The sequence below is a fragment of the Coturnix japonica genome, chromosome 10, assembly GCF_054131305.1.
Source record: "Coturnix japonica strain WE chromosome 10, WE-NBRP24, whole genome shotgun sequence".
Lineage (NCBI taxonomy): Eukaryota > Metazoa > Chordata > Aves > Galliformes > Phasianidae > Coturnix > Coturnix japonica.
In genome coordinates, this window is record NC_140672.1 from 28,955,824 (window position 1) to 28,975,148 (window position 19,325).

The 19,325-nt window shown below is 46.0% G+C and overlaps 1 long non-coding RNA gene across 1 annotated transcript in view; it reads left to right on the top strand.

Annotated features, from left to right (window-relative positions):
* Positions 1–14,461: 14,461 nt before the first annotated feature.
* The window catches only part of LOC146759603 (uncharacterized), a 67,106-nt gene continuing 62,242 nt past the window's right edge, over positions 14,462–19,325 (top strand). The window contains exons 1-3 of the long non-coding RNA XR_014932473.1: positions 14,462–14,516; positions 15,124–15,233; positions 15,540–15,663. This is a non-coding gene — a long non-coding RNA (uncharacterized LOC146759603). The remainder of the gene's footprint in view (positions 14,517–15,123; positions 15,234–15,539; positions 15,664–19,325) is intronic.

The following is a 19,325-nucleotide window of genomic DNA, read 5'->3' on the forward strand; positions in this document are numbered from 1 at the left end:
CAGTGGAACAAAAGTATATTTGGGAGTGCCACTGCTGTGGCTAAACTAATCAAATGAATAAACTGATGTCTTAAACAGTGCTACACTAAAATGGAGCAAACACAAATTAGTGGCTGTTCAAGAATTGTACACAGAAGATGTTAATTGGAAAGGGTATTCAAGCAACGTAGCACAGCTTGTACTAAGTTGTTTAGGAAAGATATTAGTTCTTTCCTTTAGGTTTATAAAAACATACACAAGGTTTGCAGCCTAGAAGCCATAGCCCACCTATGGCTCAGTCCTTGGGGAAAAAAAAATGTGATACAAGCCTTCCAAAACTGGAGGGATTCTGAAGACCACTGTTACCAAGAATAAGATGTTACTGAGCTAGATTTGCAGCCTCAAGTGAGTCACAGAAGAGAAGCATCAGTATGCTCCAGTTGGAGCAAAAGTGTTGGCTGCTTTCACAAGAGGCTGACTCCAATCTGAAATACAACACTGCCATTCTGCAAAACGTGTTTCTCCCTTCAGTCTTGATGTGATTGCAGCGTGGTGATATTCAGATACTATGAAGCTTAAATTAAGAGTCCATTTGCAGATGGGATGTTATTTGATAATCTGCATCTGTAAGCAAGAAGTTAGAGAAAATACAATGCAGAGCCAAGTTCAGGCACTGCAAACATGCTGTAGCAGTAATATAAAGGAAAACGGGGCAGAGGAAGAGAATATCTCCCCTCAGGGGAAAAGCACTCTTACTGATGAATGAGATAAGACGATTAATAGCTAGAAGAGAGCAGATCAAAGGCTGGAAACTAAAATCAGTGTTAATATAAGCTGTCCACGCAGGTGACAAAAGCTCAGATCATGGTACAAAGACCAGATCAGATAAGAAAGAAGGCAGAAAGCTAACTTGCTTTTGACCCCTCTTTAAGATGGAAGAAGAAAGAAGCCTAAATGTCAGGCTGCCACACAGAGGGCTGCAGGAAGGCTCACAAGCCATAAAATCCAATCTAAGCATGCATGCAGGTAGCATTAAGGATCTTGTCTCTGCCAGCTCATAGCCAACCCAAACAAGGGCCAGAGCTTCACTTAGGAAAAGGCTTTTCAGGATCTTTCCTGAGGACAGAAAGCATTTGAGCCTCAGGACACTGGTACGTGTGTGCTTCATCTTGTGCCCACGGGTACGCTTTAGGAAGCATGAAGACCTGCAGGGGAGGAGCAGAAAGTCTGACTCCAAAGCTGGAAAGAGATGCTACACAAAAGGTCTTGAAGCACAAATATCCTTTAAACAACAATGGTAACATGCACTGGTCTGCTCATAGCAAATATAAACCAGAGACAGGAATTTCTTCAAGGATACTAAGGCAGAAAGCTCTGTAAATATTATCAGATGCAACAATGCGGGTTACAGTGAAATTTTCACCTCACCGAAGACAAAATACAGAGGTATCTTCAAGGGAGAAAAAAATCAACTGTAAGACATGGAGCCCTCATACCCTTCACTGAATACCCCATTGGTATTGAAGTTTAATAGTGCTGCTGGAGCCAGATGCAGCTGCTCATTGCTCTTGAGTTTTTTACTCAAGGGGTACAAAAGCTAAGGAATTGCCTTGCCAGGTAAGCATCCCTGCTAAGTAACCCTGATTAATCTATCAAATGATGACAGTGCTCTGAAAGGATGAGCAGCGCTGCGATCTTCATGGTTCAAGGCTTCACAGTTGAATGAAATCATCTCTTGTCAGCTTTCCGCAGGCTCTGTCAACTCCACAGATACTGCATCACACAGGTTGAAATCCTGTCTCAGTTAACAAATGCCCTTGCTATCTGGGTCTAGAAGCGTGCCTGGGAAATTTTATGAATGAGGTATTACGTGCTACTACATGAGGTACTACATGCATGGGGGTACACAGAGAATGCAAGAGAAGGGCACCAGTATCTGGAGAAACAGAATATTGAAAGCAGCCTGCAAAAAAGAGAAATCAAAGGTCTACTCAAGGGGAAAACAGGACGACATGGCACATGGGGTGGGCTTGCAAAGAAACCACTAACTCCCATCACTGCTGGATTTCCTCTCCACAGGTGGCACAGCCCTAAGCAGAACATCTGTATAGGTTGGTGAGTTGTGACTGGTCGTGGACACCCAGTGCTACCTGAGCAGATGTAGGAAAAGAAGAAAGCCAACAGGGAAAGATATGAACAGAGACTATCTGGCTGGACTGCATCAGATACAGAGCTCTAAATCTGCTGACAGCCAGAAAGTCTGTTCTCCCTTTTAGCCTACACAGATGTTTTCGTTAAGGTATTAGGTACAGCTCATTATAACAGCATCAAGATGTTTGATCGAGCATTACTGTTTATGGCAGAGAAAGAGCACTAGCTAACAGGGAAATTGGAGGCTCTTTTTCAAATATGCTGTGACTAGCAAATTTTAGCAACCTATGCTGCGAAAACCCTATTTTTTATTGAGGGAACAACATGACCCCATTGTGACAGTATAGGTGTTTACCCATTTTGCCTGGACTGCAGACACAAAAACAGCTTTCTGTACAACAGCACTTATTGCATTTCAGATTGTTCCAAGACGCCTTTTAGCAGACATACTGCTAATGCTGGAGATGCTAGATACACTGAGGTACAGCAAGGAATCAGTTAGCTGTAGCTCTTAGATATCCCATAGCCAATAGAGAAACACTGCCAACAGGACCCTGCTCTAGGCTCTCTGATGCACTGATGGTAACGGCAGTTTATCGAGATGATATGCCGAGTCTCCAGAGCAGTTCCCAGGTCCCCAGTTTTCCTCCTTTCTTGTGAGTCAGTTTACAAAAGCTGATTGCATTTACAGCTTTGATGAGCTCTGTGCATTCGTGAGAGCACAAATTAAATATTGCTTCAGCATATATGGGGATGTACAAAACCCCTTTGGTACACTGATGTTTTACCTCCACTCTTGCTGGAGGATTACATTTCCACCTCTCAGATACCTTCCTTCCCAGACCATACACATTGCACTAGGAACTCATTCCTGGATCTACAGCAACTTGTAATGTGTATGTAAGGAGAGACATCTGCTGTGGGGGCTCTCAGCCTAGCCCCTTCATGTGGTGAAGTGGTATCAGCCCTATACCAGCCCACACAGGAGCCCCCAGGTGCAGCCAAAATGATGCTCCCTGACGTCCCTTCCTATTCTGGTACTGAACCACCTTACAGCCTCTCTCCCCTGGGCCCCTTTCCTCAGCCCACACAGACACTGGCCAGCACAGAGAGCTCATGGACCTGTGGAAGCAATGTTTCTGCACCAGCTGATCCATGGGCAGCACTTGCTCATATGAAGAGCCTCCTCCTGCAGCCGTGTGCAGACAGCTGGGAGCTGTCACCCTTTGCCTTGCGAAGGCCTAAAACAGACAAAGTCTATTTGCTGCTGTAGCATCACTGAAGTAGCAGAATCCTCAGCAGGGTGATGGGAAAGCAAACAGTGAACTGATGGGCAGGACATCCACAGCGTCTCAGGGCTCTGTGTGAGATGCCTACTTTGTTGTCTCGAGGGAGGCGTGCTGCCTGAGGAGCCCATCTTATAAGAAAGCTGTATTTTTAAAAGCTATTTAAAAAAAAAAAAGTCTTTCTAAAAAGAATGAGGGATCAGTGAAGTACAAAAAAAGGAGCTGTAATGAAAAGTGCATGAAAAAAACGGGATAGTAAGGAACAGAGAAACTATGCAAGCTCATTGGAGGTTGCTTTTCTTACCACATGTGAGTCTCCCATGGTTTGTTAGTAGAACCTATACCTGCAAGCAGGCACGGAGAAAGCCCACTGTTGTTAACACTGGGTAACCTCTTCACCTGTACTTGAGTTAGATGAGACTTCACACCAAGAACAAAAGAGAAATACCTTTTTGGCACAGCACAGACGTGCACTTGCATGTCTTGCCTGCAGCCAAAATGTCAAGCACGGCTGCAATAGGCAACCTCTAAGATCACCTTACCTTGAAATTTGGTTTCCTGAAAAATAGGGGGGCAAAATTTACCAGATGCTTTGTCAGATACTCGCTAAAATAACATCATCTCACAATTGTCAAATGCCCACAGATTGAAAGGGTGAGCAGCAAACTCAGCTGGCTCTATTAAGAACCTTATGGAATTTTTGCATGAGTTTGTCCTACTGAAAATAGGGCTTTAGTTATGCTTGGAAGGATGTGAAGAGATTGTTGTTTCTGCGTTTCATGCGGAAGAGCCTGTAGCACACCCAGTGACACTGCATTTCACTTACCTTTAAGCTCTGAATCTACCTCTGGGGACCATAAAGTTCATGCTGAGAAACAAAAACAGCAGAAGAAAGGCACTTCTGAGACAACATCAGAATATTTGAGAAACTCGATGGGGAGGCAGAGAGCACAGGAGTTTGCCATGCAGTCCTCTTGTCAGGAGTCTTTCAGAGAGGGGTGGATCTAGCAAATTAATGTTACTGGGATGATAAAGTTTCTATCACACTGGGAATGAAAAGGAAATCGCCCAGTAACAAAAACAGAGATGGAAAAAGATGCTAAGAGAACTTCACTGCAGCACTTTGCTTTCCTGTAATGCTTTCCCCTTGTCTCTGTGCTGGTTTCTTTTGATCTGTGGGTCTTCCTTTGTGTCAGCTCACAGTGGGCTGCCAGGAGGCTCAGAGAGTGGAGCAAATCAATTGGTTTGTGTGCAGGCTGGGAGGAGGTGGCAAGGTGGTTTCCAGGGACTGGCACAGCGAGAGAGAGTTGCCTTGGCCTTTCTCTACTGGCATCCCAGTGCTGCCATAGCAGAAAAACTTTGAACCAGAAGGTGTGCCAGCAATGCCCATGCTGTAGATCTGGCCAGCTTGGAAAGCACCAAGTAGGCTGGCAAAGTGTTTGTGCCATCTCCTTGGCATCATTGCCAAAACAGTAACGCAGAACCTAAAACTGGTGATGCTTCAGAAAAGAGAGAACAGCAACAGCCCACCGAATCTGTCTTCAGAGCACGGGAAGCCATACCCAAAATTCTGCTCCAGCTGACATCGCAAAGGGAAGCTTCATGTCTCTCTTCAACTCCTAACGCCCCACACAGGGAGAAGGAAGGGAGGCTGCTGCCCATCCCTATGAGCCTTGGCCTTTTGCCTAGGTGTCACAGTGCTGCAGAGGGAAGAAGGACCTTTCCCAAAATGAACTTTCTTATTATCACTATGACTTTTTAGAAATAAGCCAGTGGTTTCTGCTGAGAAATATTGCACTTTTTGTTAGTCAATAAGAAAGGCAATTGAAATCCCATTGCAGCCTCCAGCATGTAACACTCTGAAGGTTAGCTTCAAATGTTTCCCAGTGCAGAATTAACCAGAACATACATCATCGCTTTTACAGGCAGCATCATTTCTGATATCTCCAAAGATAACAGTATGGATCAGGGGGATTATCGTGGCATTAGCTGCTCTGATTACCTTCCCTACAGTTTAATAACAAGAGCACTTAGACTGTAGGTGTATCAACAGAGTTTTAGATTTGCGAGCAAGGAAAGTTGGGGGTTATTAGCAGAACAAGAGGAAAGAAAAGGTCACGCACTGCAGTGTGCCTCTCAGGATGCAGCTGACATATTCAGTGGGGCAGGGAAGTGATTTTTCACTACAGCGTCATGAGTATTTTGACGAGAAGCAGTAAGGACTTTGAAGATCCATCTTGTCACATCCGGGCTGCTTTGGCTGCAAACTTAACCCATTAGAAAATAAGGCAACCACATTTGGCAACATCACCGCCTTTTAAAAACCTTACCTACGCTCTGCACACAGTTCACTTTGCTCCTGTTTATCTGCCTCTGTCTACAGTGACAATCCTGGATTGCACTGGTTTTATTTTAATCAGGAAGCAGACATTACTTCCCTGGAAATAAAAAGCCAGAAGATGGGGTCTCTGAAAAATGGTGTCTACTAGCTCCACTATCACTCCTCCTGCCCGACACCTTCCCCAAGGAGCTTCACTGCTCTCCCCAGAGGAACCACAGAATCACAGAATGACCCGGGTTGGAAGGGACCTCGAGGATCATGTAGTTCCAACCCCCCTGCCTGGCAGGGCCACCAAACATACACATTTACTAGATCAGGTTGCCCAGGGCCCCGTCCAACCTGGTCTTGAACACCTCCAAGGACGGGGCAAGGAACCAACTGGTTGGTATTTTACTGTGGAAAACAGAGGGGTTGCTGAAGAACCTTACAGCTAAAATTACAAGCTACCAATGAGATTAAACATTTTTCCCAGGCGCACTTACCAGAGATAATATAGAATAAGTTTACATTTCTATTGTTCCTGCTCTCTCTGCTTGTTAAAGTGCAGAAGACAATCCGTGGTTGCTTATTTTGTATCTAAGCAACTGTCAGACTCTATATCTACTAATAAGAAAGGGTATAATTATATGCTGCTACTTTAATTAGCAGCAGATGCCTATGTTTATGAAGTAAAATGTAAGATTTTCTGAAGTGCAGTCTTTCTTATATGCAAATTGCAAGAGCACTTTCATGGGTTTTTAAAGCTTTTAGTGGGCTCGGGCAGCTCAAGTGGGGAAGGGCACGGGGTTCACACAACACACTGTTGGTGCTTCAGTGCTTTGCTGCCCCAAAGGCCTGTTTGGGAAAGCTGTGAGGTGAGGGCAGATCAGTGCCTGCAGTGCCCTTCTGACACCACCAGCACTGGAGCAAAGCAGGTGGCTGCCCTGAGCCAAAGGGCAAAAGCTGCCTGCTTTGGGCACCTGCTATAGTGCCCTGGAGACGCAGCTGCAAAGCAGCTGAGATGGGGAAGAATCCTTAACGTCAATTCTTGATCTCATTGAGGTGCTTCAGCAGCACATATTGATGCAATGCAGCATTTCTTTTCAGAAGAAATAACAGCAGGACTATTGCTGAGGGGCTCTGCATGTAAGAGCAGACGAGAGCACCAACAAAACAAAATGAAACCCCGTCTCCATGCAAACATGTGCAGGCATAGTATATAAATGAGAATAACCTTGTCCAGGATAGAAAATACTTGTTATAGATGAGTCTCTAATTTCTGTTATTCTGTATTTTTAGTCTTGTTTCCATAGAAACAGCACTTGTGATGATACTGTCCTGCAAAGCAGCAAATGGATATACATAAGTGTATGTTCGTATATGCATTCCCTCCTACCTCCTGAAGCTTTGAATGTATTTGCCAGCAAAGTTGGAAGTTCCACGGATAGCCAGATGCAACCAGTTCTGGGAGAGCATCTGGGTAAGGAAGAAGTGATTGTGCAGTTCCCCAGCCAAAGAAATCTCATCAGAGGGCAGAGAGCCTGCCAAGAGGGGAACAAGAGGTGGGCCACGCCATTACTGCCGCATCTCCTTGAGCCTCTGTAGCAAAGCTCATCCTCGCATGGACACCAGCCTTTCTGTCAGTCGTGAGCCACATGTCCATGGGAAATCTGCTCCCATGTCTGGAAATCAAGACTCCCGTTCAGACGCTGGGAAAGTGCAAGAATCCCATGTGAAGGCTCAGCGCACCAACATAAAAACTGATGTCCGTCTTCCTTCTTTGCCCATCTTTTGGGGTCTCTTGCCTTGCTGTGCGTGCAATTCACAGATAAAAGGTGGAGCAGCCAACCAAATTTGGCCCATTTCTTCAGCAAAATCCACTGTGCTACCTCTCATGGCCTTACATGCCAGATAAAGGACAGGTCTGATCACCTATCTAAATTAGAGAGAAATGCTGATTGTCTGCACTCATATTTCTCATTCTAGAAAGTTACTGAATCCTTTAGCATACCTTTATATTCCTAGATCTTACAACCCTCTGTAGTGGGTGTTATTCCAATCACAAGACTTAAGTTACACAAGACTGCACCCTAGCAGGCAGCAAGGGCTTGCAAGCACACAGCCCTTGCCTTTGTCTTCTCTTCCTGCACTTTCTAATCCCTAATCCACCCTCTGTGAGAGTTGGCAGCCACAGCTGTGCTTGCTGCAGTGCAGGCTGGCAGCAGAGACTCACGCCAGATGCTTTCCCACAGAGCCCGGGTTTGCTCTCGCTCTCACTCCTCAGTTGTCAGTTCTCACTAAAGGTCACCCCAACAGAAAATGTCTGTTTGTGCTTGGCCTTCACGCACGTGGTGTTGAGGCAGCGCTCCTTTAGCAGGTACTGCTACGCGCACATATGGAGCAGAGGAAGCTGGCGGAGTGATTAAACTGCATTAAAATGATCTCGGTATCCCATAGTTTTCTGAATAAAATATAATAAGCAAATGCCATTCTGAAATCCATTTAGGGGAAGAAATATGTTTGCGTGGGTCAAGAAGAGCTTGTCAGTCTTGTGTGAAAAGATGAGTAACTTTTGAAATGTTTTCTTCAGGAATCTGAGGAACAAAAGAAGGAAAGTGATCATCTGATCATCAAGCGACAGCTGAGATCCAGAACAGCTAAAAAACCTTGAAGAAGCATGTTTGTTCCCCTTTCTCAGGACATACTTTTATCGTATTATTAAAACTGGTTGTTAATAAACAGTAACAGTTACTCCGTTGTGTTCTTAAATTTGTATATAGGTGTTTGTTGCAGAACGGTGGGAGAAAAGCAGACGACCACACCTGTAATTGACATATGATCAGCGAATCTCATTTATTCCTTGGCTGCGTGTACCTTTATAATACGGATAATTAGCTCATACATATTGCAAAAGTGGAGCTCATCATTGGTTCCCAATTACATACTATCCCCGAGTATCTTAACAGCTTGTTGTTATCAACTGAAAGCTACTCCCTTGCTGAGTTCCCAGAACCATGGCTAGTTTCTCACCATCCCAGGGCATCCTGTTGTTCTTGCTGTCCTTGCAGGTGTTATGGCTGCTTGCTTAGCTGCACCATGATTACAACCCTTCTCAGCTAACTAGCTGTAAAAAACACTCTCTAAAGAAAGGGAAAAGCAAGACTAAAAGATAAAAGCAGCAGTGAAAGGGAAAAGGAAGACTAAAAGGGAAAAGCAGCAATGAAAGCGAAAAGAAAGATTAAGGAGAAAAGCAGCAGTGAATAGGAAAAGCAAGACTAAAAGGGAAAAGCAAGACTAAAAGGGAAAAGCAAGACTAAAAGGGAAAAGTCGCAGTGAAAGGGAAAGCAGCAGTGAAGGGGAAAAGCAAGACTGAAAGGGAAAAGCAGCAGTGAAAGGGAAATACAAGAATAAAAGGGAAAAGTGGCAGTGAAAGGGAAAAGCAAGACTGAAAGGGAAAAGCAGCAGTGAAAGGGAAAAGCAGCAGTGAAAGAAAAAAGCAAGACTAAAAGGGAAAAGCAAGACTAAAAGGGAAATGTAGCAGTGAAAGTGAAAAGCAGCAATGAAAGTGAAAAGCAGCAGTGAAAGGGAAAAGCAAGACTAAAAGGGAAAAGAAAGACTAAAAGGGAAAAGCAAGACAAAAGGGGAAAAGCAAGACTAAAAGGGAAAAGCGGCAGTGAAAGGGAAAAGCGGCAGTGAAAGGGAAAAGCGGCAGTGAAAGGGAAAAGCGGCAGTGAAAGGGAAAAGCGGCAGTGAAAGGGAAAAGCGGCAGTGAAAGGGAAAAGCAGCAGTGAAAGGGAAAAGCAAGACTAAAAGACAACAGGGAATTGAAGGTGACTCTTGTGCAGATGTCATGATTTTGTAATTTTCATTAATAACCAGTCAAGACTAATGTGGCCTCATAGCGCTCAATGGAGTCCCAGGGGAGATAGTGGGAATGAATAGGGGTTCACATCTGTATGCCCTGAGGCTGGTGCTCGCCTCTCTGACTGTGGCTTTAGGCTCCAGAGCTGATGTTGGCTTCCCTTACTGTGGCTTTATGGCCCAGGGCCAGTGCCGGCCTCATGGGCTGGGGCTTCTGCCAGCTGGATACAGCTGCTGGCTGAACTGGCCAGGATGGAGCCTTCCCTGCACAGCCTCCCATGTGCATATCCACCCCAAGAATGGAAGTCCTCCTTCTATGCGTACCCCATTCCACCACAATGAGGAAATCAAACCATTTAGGCACCTGAAATGCTTCTGCTCCTGCAGTCTGGCAGAAAGCAATGCCTTCTGTCTCATGCCATCTCTGCACAAACTGGAAGGGAATGGGGAGACATATGTCAGATCCAATGGGACAGGACTTCACTGGCTGCAGTTTAAAAGCAAATCACCCCAGCTCTCGTTGCCCTCTATTGCTGGGTACCCCTTACCCCTGGCCACTGGATTTCCACGCATGCATCCTTCCTTGGAGCTAAGTGTGCCTTTCCCAGCAGCAAGCAGCGAGCTGGAGTCAGCACCAAACCCAAAACCTCTTTGTGCCTTTCCCTGTCCTTCTTTCACACATCGTCTTTTAGTTTCAGAAAATATGGCCAGACCCCAACGAAACAAGAGCTCTAAGACAAAGCAGCTGCTTTATTTTCCTCCTCCCCTTTCCTCATCTACACCCCACAGAAAGACCATTTGCCAAGTAAGGGATGCAGTGATCAGGTGTATGAGGGGCAAAGTGAATCAAGCTTAATTTCAAAGGCTTGTCTCTTCCACGTGACTTCCCTGAGGTCTGATACAATCGTACAGCCATAGACTCATAGAATAGCCTGGGTTGAAAAGGACCACAGTGTGCAGGGTCTCCAACCAGCAGACCAGGCTGCCCAGAGCCACATCCAGCCTGGCCTGGAATGCCTCCAGGGATGGAGCATCCACAACCTCCATGGGCAACCTGTTCCAGTGCGTTACCACCCTCTGTGTGAAAAACATCAACCTAATATCCAACCTAAACGTCCCCTTATCTCTTTAAAAACATTCCCCCTTGTTTTATCACTATCCACCCTCGTAAACAGCCGTTCACCTGCCTGTTTATACACTCCTTTCAAATACTAGAAGGCCACAGTGAGGTCTCCCTGGAGCCTTCTCTTTTCCAAGCACAACAAGCCCAGTTCCCTCAACCTGTTCTCATAGGAAAGGTGCTCCAGCCCTCTGATCATCTTACTGGCCCCCCCTTAGCATTATCTGCATTTCTCTTTTGCCTTCCTAAAAGGCACACCTGCTTCAGGGCACATTTCATCCCACTGTTAGGCCTTGTAAGAAGCACTATGGCAAGTCCATATGCAGAAAACACTGGCATTCCATTCACTAACAGAGAAACTATTCTGCCCTTGCTCCTGACTCTTGTCCCTGCCTCCTCCTGCACTGGGCAGTGTTTGTGGGCAATGAAAGAAATACCCACATTCTGGAAAATACAGACAAAAAAGAAACAGGCAGAAAAGCGGCACTAATACTTTGTCACTGGTGGGAATCTCCACAGAAAGTGCTGTGCTAAAGGTGTGAGGTTAAGGGATCATCACTATCAAGATAAAAGTCACAGCATGGAAGATTTAGCGATGGCGTGCTGACTAGAAGGAAAAAACAACACTTACCTTGGAGCTTGTTCATTTTCTCTCCTATCATCGGATATCTTCTCATCATCTACGTAGCTCTGAGGTTGGCCAAAGCCTGTTGCCATGAGCTTTGCTAAACGCAACAGTGCTGTGGCTCAGAGGTATTACACCGGCACATAGCATAGGAGAACTCCATAACCCAAGTGTCGAGGGAAGAAGGAAGGGGAACTGTTACAATTAATTACGTTCACTAAATTGATAATTGTAGGCTTCTTGTCACACACTACTGCCTACAGCAAAACAGCACAGATGTTGACAACTGTGATTTCTGCATACAAGCAACTACTCGAGGCTGAGCACTCTCTCCTGTCTCTTTGCCATGTCTAGAAAGACCCAGAAGAGCTCAGTGTTCTCTTGCTGTTAGTTTACATCCTCCAAGCACTTCCAAAGGCACGCTGCTCTGTAGAAAAAGCTGAGCTGCCCAGAAAGTTTGTGCAGGAAGAAGGCAGCAGTATCAGTGCACGTCATCCTTGGGGATCTGAAAGCATTTGTGAAGAGAACAGGGAAAGAAGAGGGAAGAGAGCAAAACCAACAGGCACTAGCACTGCTGCCCAGAGGGGGCGGGGCTTGAGGCAGGGCCTGTGCCAGAGGGGGGCCTGGCACAGTTAGGGCCAGCTCAGGGCCCAGAGCAGAGGGGGAGCAGGCAGAGGCAGGGCCTTGGGGCCCAGGATGGAGGAGGACCAGGCACAGCTGGGGCCAGCTCAGGGCCCAGAGCAGAGGGGGACCAGGCACAGCTGAGGCCACTGCAGGGCCCAGGTGAGAGGGGAACCCAGCACAGTCGGGGCTGCTTTGGGGCCTGGGCCGGAAGGGGGCCCGGCACAGCCAGGGCCTATCCCCCTTTTTTGCACATATGAAATGCTCCCAGCTGTGCTGCACAGCAGAACATCTTTCAATGGAGATGAAAGCCTGTGAAATGAAAGAATCCTTTCTTATTTCTTTCACATTTGTGTTTGTTGACTGCAGTTCCAACCAGGTGGACTCGCAGTGTCTTGCAAGTGCCACCTGGAAGCAGGTACAGACTGGAGACACAGCACCCTCAATGTCCAGGTGAGTAACAGCAGCCAAGGAGGCCTTTGGGCTCTGCAGGGTCCAAGTGTGGAGCATTACACACAGGAGCAGCTGAGTATAAAGACAGTGGCAGAGCTGCAGAGCTTGCCATAGTAGGGAGCACAGTGGCTGAGCTCATTTCCCACAGTAACACAGGAAATAAGAGCCATGAGGGAAATGCAGATGCCTTCTGCCCCCATCAGAGGGGAGGAATGAGCTGCACTTCCACAGAGACATTCCTCTCACAGCCACTCAAACCTCAGGTGTGGAGGGACGAGCTGGGGCTGCTGGTGGCAGCTGTGGAACACTGCCATCTGTGGTGCTCCATCCTACCTTGGAGGTGGGCATGTAGAGCTGAGGACCTTTGTCACTGCACAAATGACTGCAAGCAGAGATGTAGCAGAGGGAACATAAAGCATTTAATAACTTATCATACAAAGCAATGAGTAATAGAAATGACAGTATTTCCAACCAAATATCCCCCATCCTAGCAGTCATGCCTGATCTCTACAGTCCCACCCAAACAATTTCCCAGCCCCCTCCAATTCCTCCTCACTATCCCACCCCTGAATTTCCCTCCCCCAATTCCCACACAGTAATTGCCCACACTAATTACCAGCATGCAGGGCATGGGGAACACCTGTTCCTTGTTTGCAGACACCTGGAAAAAAAAGAAGTGGCAGGGAACTGGGGGTCTGTAGCAGGTTGTGGAGGCTCTGCATAGAACGTAACCCCAGACCACAACCCCATCAGCTGCTGGAGCAGCATCATCCCTGTCATTGGGGGATGTTGCCAGTGGTGGACAGGGACACAGGGAGAAGCCACACCTTGGTGTAGCTCTGATCTGCTCATGTCCAGTCCAATCCTCTATAGCACTTTCCATCTTCTGTCCTTTGTTCTTAACCGTATCCTTCCTTCTCTTCTGCACTTTTCCTTTCTTTTAGGTGTCTTACCTGTATCTGCTTTTCCCCTCTTCTGTTCTTTTACTGCTCTGGTCAGCATCCAGTGTCTGCACCACAACTCTAGGTTTTGGGATGGAGAAAGGTACACAGGGCATAGATTTGTACAAGAAAAGCTCTCTTGCTGTGCCCAACAGATGACAAAAAGGAACCCTCAGGACCACAAAGGCAGCTTGTTTCTCCAAAGGCCACAGCGTAAGCTCGTGTAACTGGGAAGGACTCTGTTATACATCTCCTAGAAGTGCCTTTGAATGAATAATTTTCTGGTCTTGTTTCCAATTGTTGCTCAGAGGAAATGAGGTTTTTATCCTTGTATCTTTGCAGGAAGACAGAGAGGAGGGAACCTGTCTGGTGAAATGCTCAGGTGCTGTTTCCTTCCTTGCACCAACAGCCTGTTTGTGTCCACACGATGCCAGTTGTCCTCCTGACAGTTTCTACCGGTCCTTCTCCGAGTCCTTCTGCTAAGCACTGCTATTTCTGTATCCTCGGGGCCCTATTAGGACTAAAAAGGGGAGCGGATAACAGACGGAAGGATCTGGCCTTCTGCTGGGTGATAGCTGCCTGCATGTCCTGTTCCTGCTTTCTCTTTTCCCCAGGTGGCATTGTGCTTCCCAAGGAGCATATGGACCTTTTAGATGGGAGTGCGCAGCAAGGAACACATGGGGTCTCATCTTCCTCCCTGCTCTACATCTGAGTGAGGGACACTGTGACCTGCTCAGGAGGCAAGATGTCATGTCAGGGAGGTGTGTTTTCCTTGTTGTTTTTTATCATCTGTGCTTTGCTTTGCTGTGTTATTTTTTTTCCTTTGCAGTTCTATGGTTTTCTTTCCTATTTGGTGTTTTCTGTGTCGTGTTTTTTTTTGTTTTTTGTTTTTTGTTTTTTTTTATAAGTTTTTTTCTGTTTTTCCTTGTCTTAGTTTTTTTCTTTTGTTTGATTTATTATTTTTTCTTTGCTTTTATTATTATTATTATTTTTAATTCTGTGTTATTTCCTAAAATCCTTCATGGTTTATTTGTTGTTGTGTTTTTCATCTATGTTTTGTTATTTTTCTTTATATACGCTGTATGAGAACTGTTGAATCACAGTCTAAGCCACTGATTATCACCTAGGGAAGGGACCTGGTCAGCCCTGGTTAGTGCAGGTGAGGGCAATGCAGCTGAGTGACTGGAAGGGATGGAGCCTGGCTGCACCTCTCTTACAGCTCATTTTTGAAGGCTGACTGCCCCTGGGTGGAATTTTTTTTGATGGTTTCTCCTCTGTGGAGTTTGTTCTGTGCACTTCCATCCTCAGTGGTGGGTGAGCCATTCTTTCCTTACCTTTGTAGTATATTCACACTGTGCTAGTCTTTCTGTTGCTACAGATAGTATGTGTTTTTTTTTCTATTTGTTTTCTGTGGTTTTTTAAACTTTGATTCCCTGGTTTTTGGCTTGCTTTTTTTCTTTATATTTCTTTTTTTTTTTTTTTTCTTTTTTTTTTTTTTTTTTTTTGCTGTGTCCTATTCTGCTTTACGGTGACATTTGCAAGAGACTGTGAATTCTCCTGGTTCAAATTGCAGTTGGCTTAATCAAATGTGTAAGAAATATATAAGGGCTGCTGAGGCCAGGCTGGAGTTGCATTTCTTTATGAACTGGGGTGTTGCTGCGGATGCGTTTCTCTCCTGTTTTGTCTCTTTTGCGGCTGTTCAAGAATATTTGAACGTGCTATGTCAGTGTTTGTTGCCATCCTGCTTTTTCTTCTCTGTCTTGCAGGTCAGCTCGTGCTAGAAGTCAGTGGTATCACTGTATGAATGGAGGTCAGTTTAGGAGCAGCTGCTGATGGAAGGAATCAAGACCAGGATAATAAATGGAAGCATCTCCTGGTAAGGTGTCAGAGGTGGCAGTAATGATGTCTGTCATCGTTAAAACCAGAGGGCAGGCTCATCCGAGTGCTTGCTGACTGATACTTGGGAGTATCTCGTTCTCCAGCTGAACGATAAGAAAGCTAAATATGCTGAGCCATTACAGCTTGTGCTGAAGTTGTGAATGTGCCCCCAGATGTTTCCTTTAGTGGTAAATCATGTTCTGGCACTGTGGTAGTCCTATCTCTGTCATGATCTGGAGCACCGTGTCTTGTTGCGAGCCTTGTGTGCCTGTTTCCATGAACCTTGCTTTCTTTCTCTCTTCAGAGTAAGGGCAGGGTGCTTCCTTGCTTTTGGTGGATTCATCCAGGAGGCTGTTAGAAGGCCAAATGCAATGTTCATTACATGGAGGGACAGGATGGGAATGGACTGTCGTTGCCACCAGGCAAAAGTGAGTTTCTTCTGTCATGAATGATATAATTTTGATTATTCAGAGCAGTTGCAGTGTGGTAGAGGATGTCACGAAACCATTTATTTGGGAGCGCAGGGAAGAGTCATGAGAACCGAAACAGTAGTTTCTGTTTTCGCTGTCAAAATGGTGGAGTTTCTTTGGGAGGGCAATAGCTGGGCTTCCTGTTAGCAGGCCCCCTCTGAAAGATTGGGCTTTGCTTGCTGCTTTGCTGTGCCTACCTGCCTGCTCCCTGTGCTTGTTCCTTTTACCTTTCAGTGCTTCTTTGCCCTTGCTTTGATGCTTTTCCCTTTCAGGGCTCCTTTTCTCTTTCAGTGCTACCTTTGCCCTTTATGTACTCCTTTTTCCTATCAGTGTTACTTTATGCTGTTCCTTTCCCTTTCGGAGCTGCTTTTTCCTTTCAGGGCTGCTTTTTTTGCTTATTTTCTTTTTCAGGGCTGCTTTTCCCTTTCAGGGCTGCTTTCCTTTGCTTATTTTCTTTTTCAGGGCTCCTTTTCCCTTTCAGGGCTGCTTTTCTATATCAGTTCTGATTCTCCCTTTCAGGGCTGCATTTTCTTGTTCCTTTTCCCTTTCACGGCTGCTCTTCCCTTTCACGGCTGCTCTTCCCTTTCACGGCTGCTCTTCCCTTTCACTGCTGCTTTTCCCTTAAACTGCTGCTTTTCCCTGTTAGTCTTGTTTTTCCCTTTCACTGCTGCTTTTCCCTTCCCCTGCTGCTTTTCCCTTCCCCTGCTGCTTTTCCCTTTCACTGCTGCTCTTCCGTTTCACTGCTGCTTTCCCCTTTCACTGCTGATATTCCCTTTCACTGCTGCTTTTCCCTTTCACTGCTGATTTTCCCTTTTAGTCTTGCTTTTCTTTTTCAGTCTTGCTTTTCCCTTTTAGTCTTGCTTTTCCCTTTCACTGCTGTTTTTCCCTTTCACTGCTGCTCTTCCCTTTCACTTCTGCACTTCCCTTTCTCTGCTGTTTTCCCTATCTCTGCTGCTTTTCCCTATAATTCTTGCTTTTCCCTTTCACTCGTGCATTTCCCTTTTAGTCTTGCTTTTCCCTTGTAGTCTTTCTTTTCCCCTTCACTGCTGCTCTTCCCCTTCACTGCTGCTCTTCCCCTTCACTGCTGCTCTTCCCCTTCACTGCTGCTCTTCCCATTCACTACTGCTCTTCCCATTCACTACTGCTCTTCCCTTTCACTGCTGCTTTTCCATTTCATTGCTGCATTTCACTTTCACTGCTGCTTTTCCCTTTCACTGCTGCTTTTGCCTGTCACTGCTGCTTTTCCCTTTAAGTCTTGCTTTTCCCTTTCACTGCTGGTTTGACATTTTAGTCTTGCTTTTCCCTTTCACTGCTGTTTTTCCCTTTTAGTCTTGCTTTTCCCTTTTAGTCTTGCTTTTCACTTTTAGTCTTGCTTTTCACTTTCACTGTTGCTTTTCCATTTTAGTCTTGATTTTCACTTTTAGTCCAGCTTTTCCCTTTCACTGCTGCATTTCCCTTTCACTGCTGCATTTCCCTTTCACTGCTGCATTTCCCTTTCACTGCTGCTTTTCCCTTTCACTGCTGCTTTTCCCTTTCACTGCTGCTTTTCCCTTTCACTGCTGCTTTTCCCTTTCACAGCTGCTTTTCCCTTTTAGTCTTCCTTTTCCCTTTCACTGCTGCTTTTCCCTTTTAGTCTTGTTTTTCCCTTTTAGTCTTTCTTTTCCCTTTTAGTCTTGCTTTTCCCTTTTAGTCTTTCTTTTCCCTTTTAGTCCTGCTTTTCCCTTTCACTTCTGCTTTTCCCTTTCACTTCTGCTTTTCCCTTTCACTTCTGCTTTTCCCTTTCACTTCTGCTTTTCCCTTTCACTTCTGCTTTTCCCTTTCACTGCTGCTTTTCCCTTTCACTGCTGCTTTTCCCTTTTATTCTTGCTTTTCCCTTTCACTGCTGCTTTTCCCTTTCACTGCTGCTCTTCCCTTTCACTGCTGCTCTTCCCTTTCACTGCTGCTCTTCCCTTTCACTGCTGCTCTTCCCTTTCACTGCTGCTCTTCCCTTTCACTGCTGCTCTTCCCTTTCACTGCTGCTCTTCCCTTTCACTGCTGCTCTTCCCTTTCACTGCTGCTCTTCCCTTTCACTACTGCTCTTCCCTTTTAGTCTTGCTTTTCCCGTTCACTCTGCTTTTCCCTTTCACTACTGCTTTTCATTTCCACTGCTGCTTTTCCCTTTTAGTCTTGCTTTTCCCTTTCACTGCTGCTTTTCCCTTTCACTGCTGCTTTTCCCTTTCACTGCTGCTTTTCCCTTTCACTGCTGCTTTTCCCTTTCACTGCTGCTTTTCCCTTTCACTGCTGCTTTTCCCTTTCACTGCTGCTTTTCCCTTTCACTGCTGCTTTTCCCTTTCACTGCTGCTTTTCCCTTTCACTGCTCCTTTTCCCTTTCACTGCTGCTCTTCCCTTTCACTGCTGCTCTTCCCTTTCACTGCTGCTCTTCCCTTTCACTGCTGATATTCCCTTTCACTGCTGCTCTTCCCTTTCACTGCTGCTCTTCCCTTTCACTGCTGCTCTTCCCTTTCACTGCTGCTCCTCCCTTTTCACTGCTGCTCTTCCCTTTCACTGCTGCTCTTCCCTTTCACTGCTGCTCTTCCCTTTCACTGCTGCTCTTCCCTTTCACTGCTGCTCTTCCCTTTCACTGCTGCTCTTCCCTTTCACTGCTGCTCTTCCCTTTCACTGCTGCTCTTCCCTTTCACTGCTGCTCTTCCCTTTCACTGCTGCTCTTCCCTTCCTCTGCTGCATTTCACTTTCTCTGCTGATTTTCCCATTCACTGCTGCTTTTCCCTTTTAGTCTTGCTTTTCCCTTTCACTCGTGCTTTTCCTTTTTAGTCCTGCTTTTCCCATTCACTGCTGCTCTTCCCTTTCACTGCTGCTCTTCCCTTTCACTGCTGCTCTTCCCTTTCACTGCTGCTCTTCCCTTTCACTGCTGCTCTTCCCTTTCACTGCTGCTCTTCCCTTTCACTGCTGCTCTTCCCTTTCACTGCTGCTCTTCCCTTTCACTGCTGCTCGTCCCTTTCACTGCTGCTCTTCCCTTTCATTGCTGCTTTTCCCTTTCACTGCTGCTCTTCCCATTCACTGCTGCTCTTCCCTTTCACTGCTGCTCTTTGCTTTCACTGCTACTCTTCCTTTCACTGCTGCTCTTCCCTTACACTGCTACTCTTCCTTTTCACTGCTGCTCTTCCCTGTTAGTCTTGTTTTTCCCTTTCCCTGCTTCTTTTCCCTTTCCCTGCTTCTTTTCCCTTTCCCTGCTTCTTTTCCCTTTCACTGCTGCTCTTCCCTTTCACTGCTGCTTTTCCCTTTCACTGCTGCTTTTCCCTTTCACTGCTGCTTTTCCCTTTCACTGCTGCTTTTCCCTTTCACTGCTGCTTTTCCCTTTCACTGCAGCTTTTCCCTTTCACTGCAGCTTTTCCCTTTCACTGCTGCTCTTCCCTTTCACTGCTGCTCTTCCCTTTCACTGCTGCTATTCCCTTTCACTGCTGATATTCCCTTTCACTGCTGCTCTTCCCTTTCACTGCTGCTTTTCCCATTCACTGCTGCTTTTCCCTTTCACTGCTGTTTTTCCCTTTCACTGCTGCTTTTCCCTTTTAGTCTTGCTTTCACTGCTGCTCTTTCCTTTCACTGCTGCTTTTCCCTTTCAC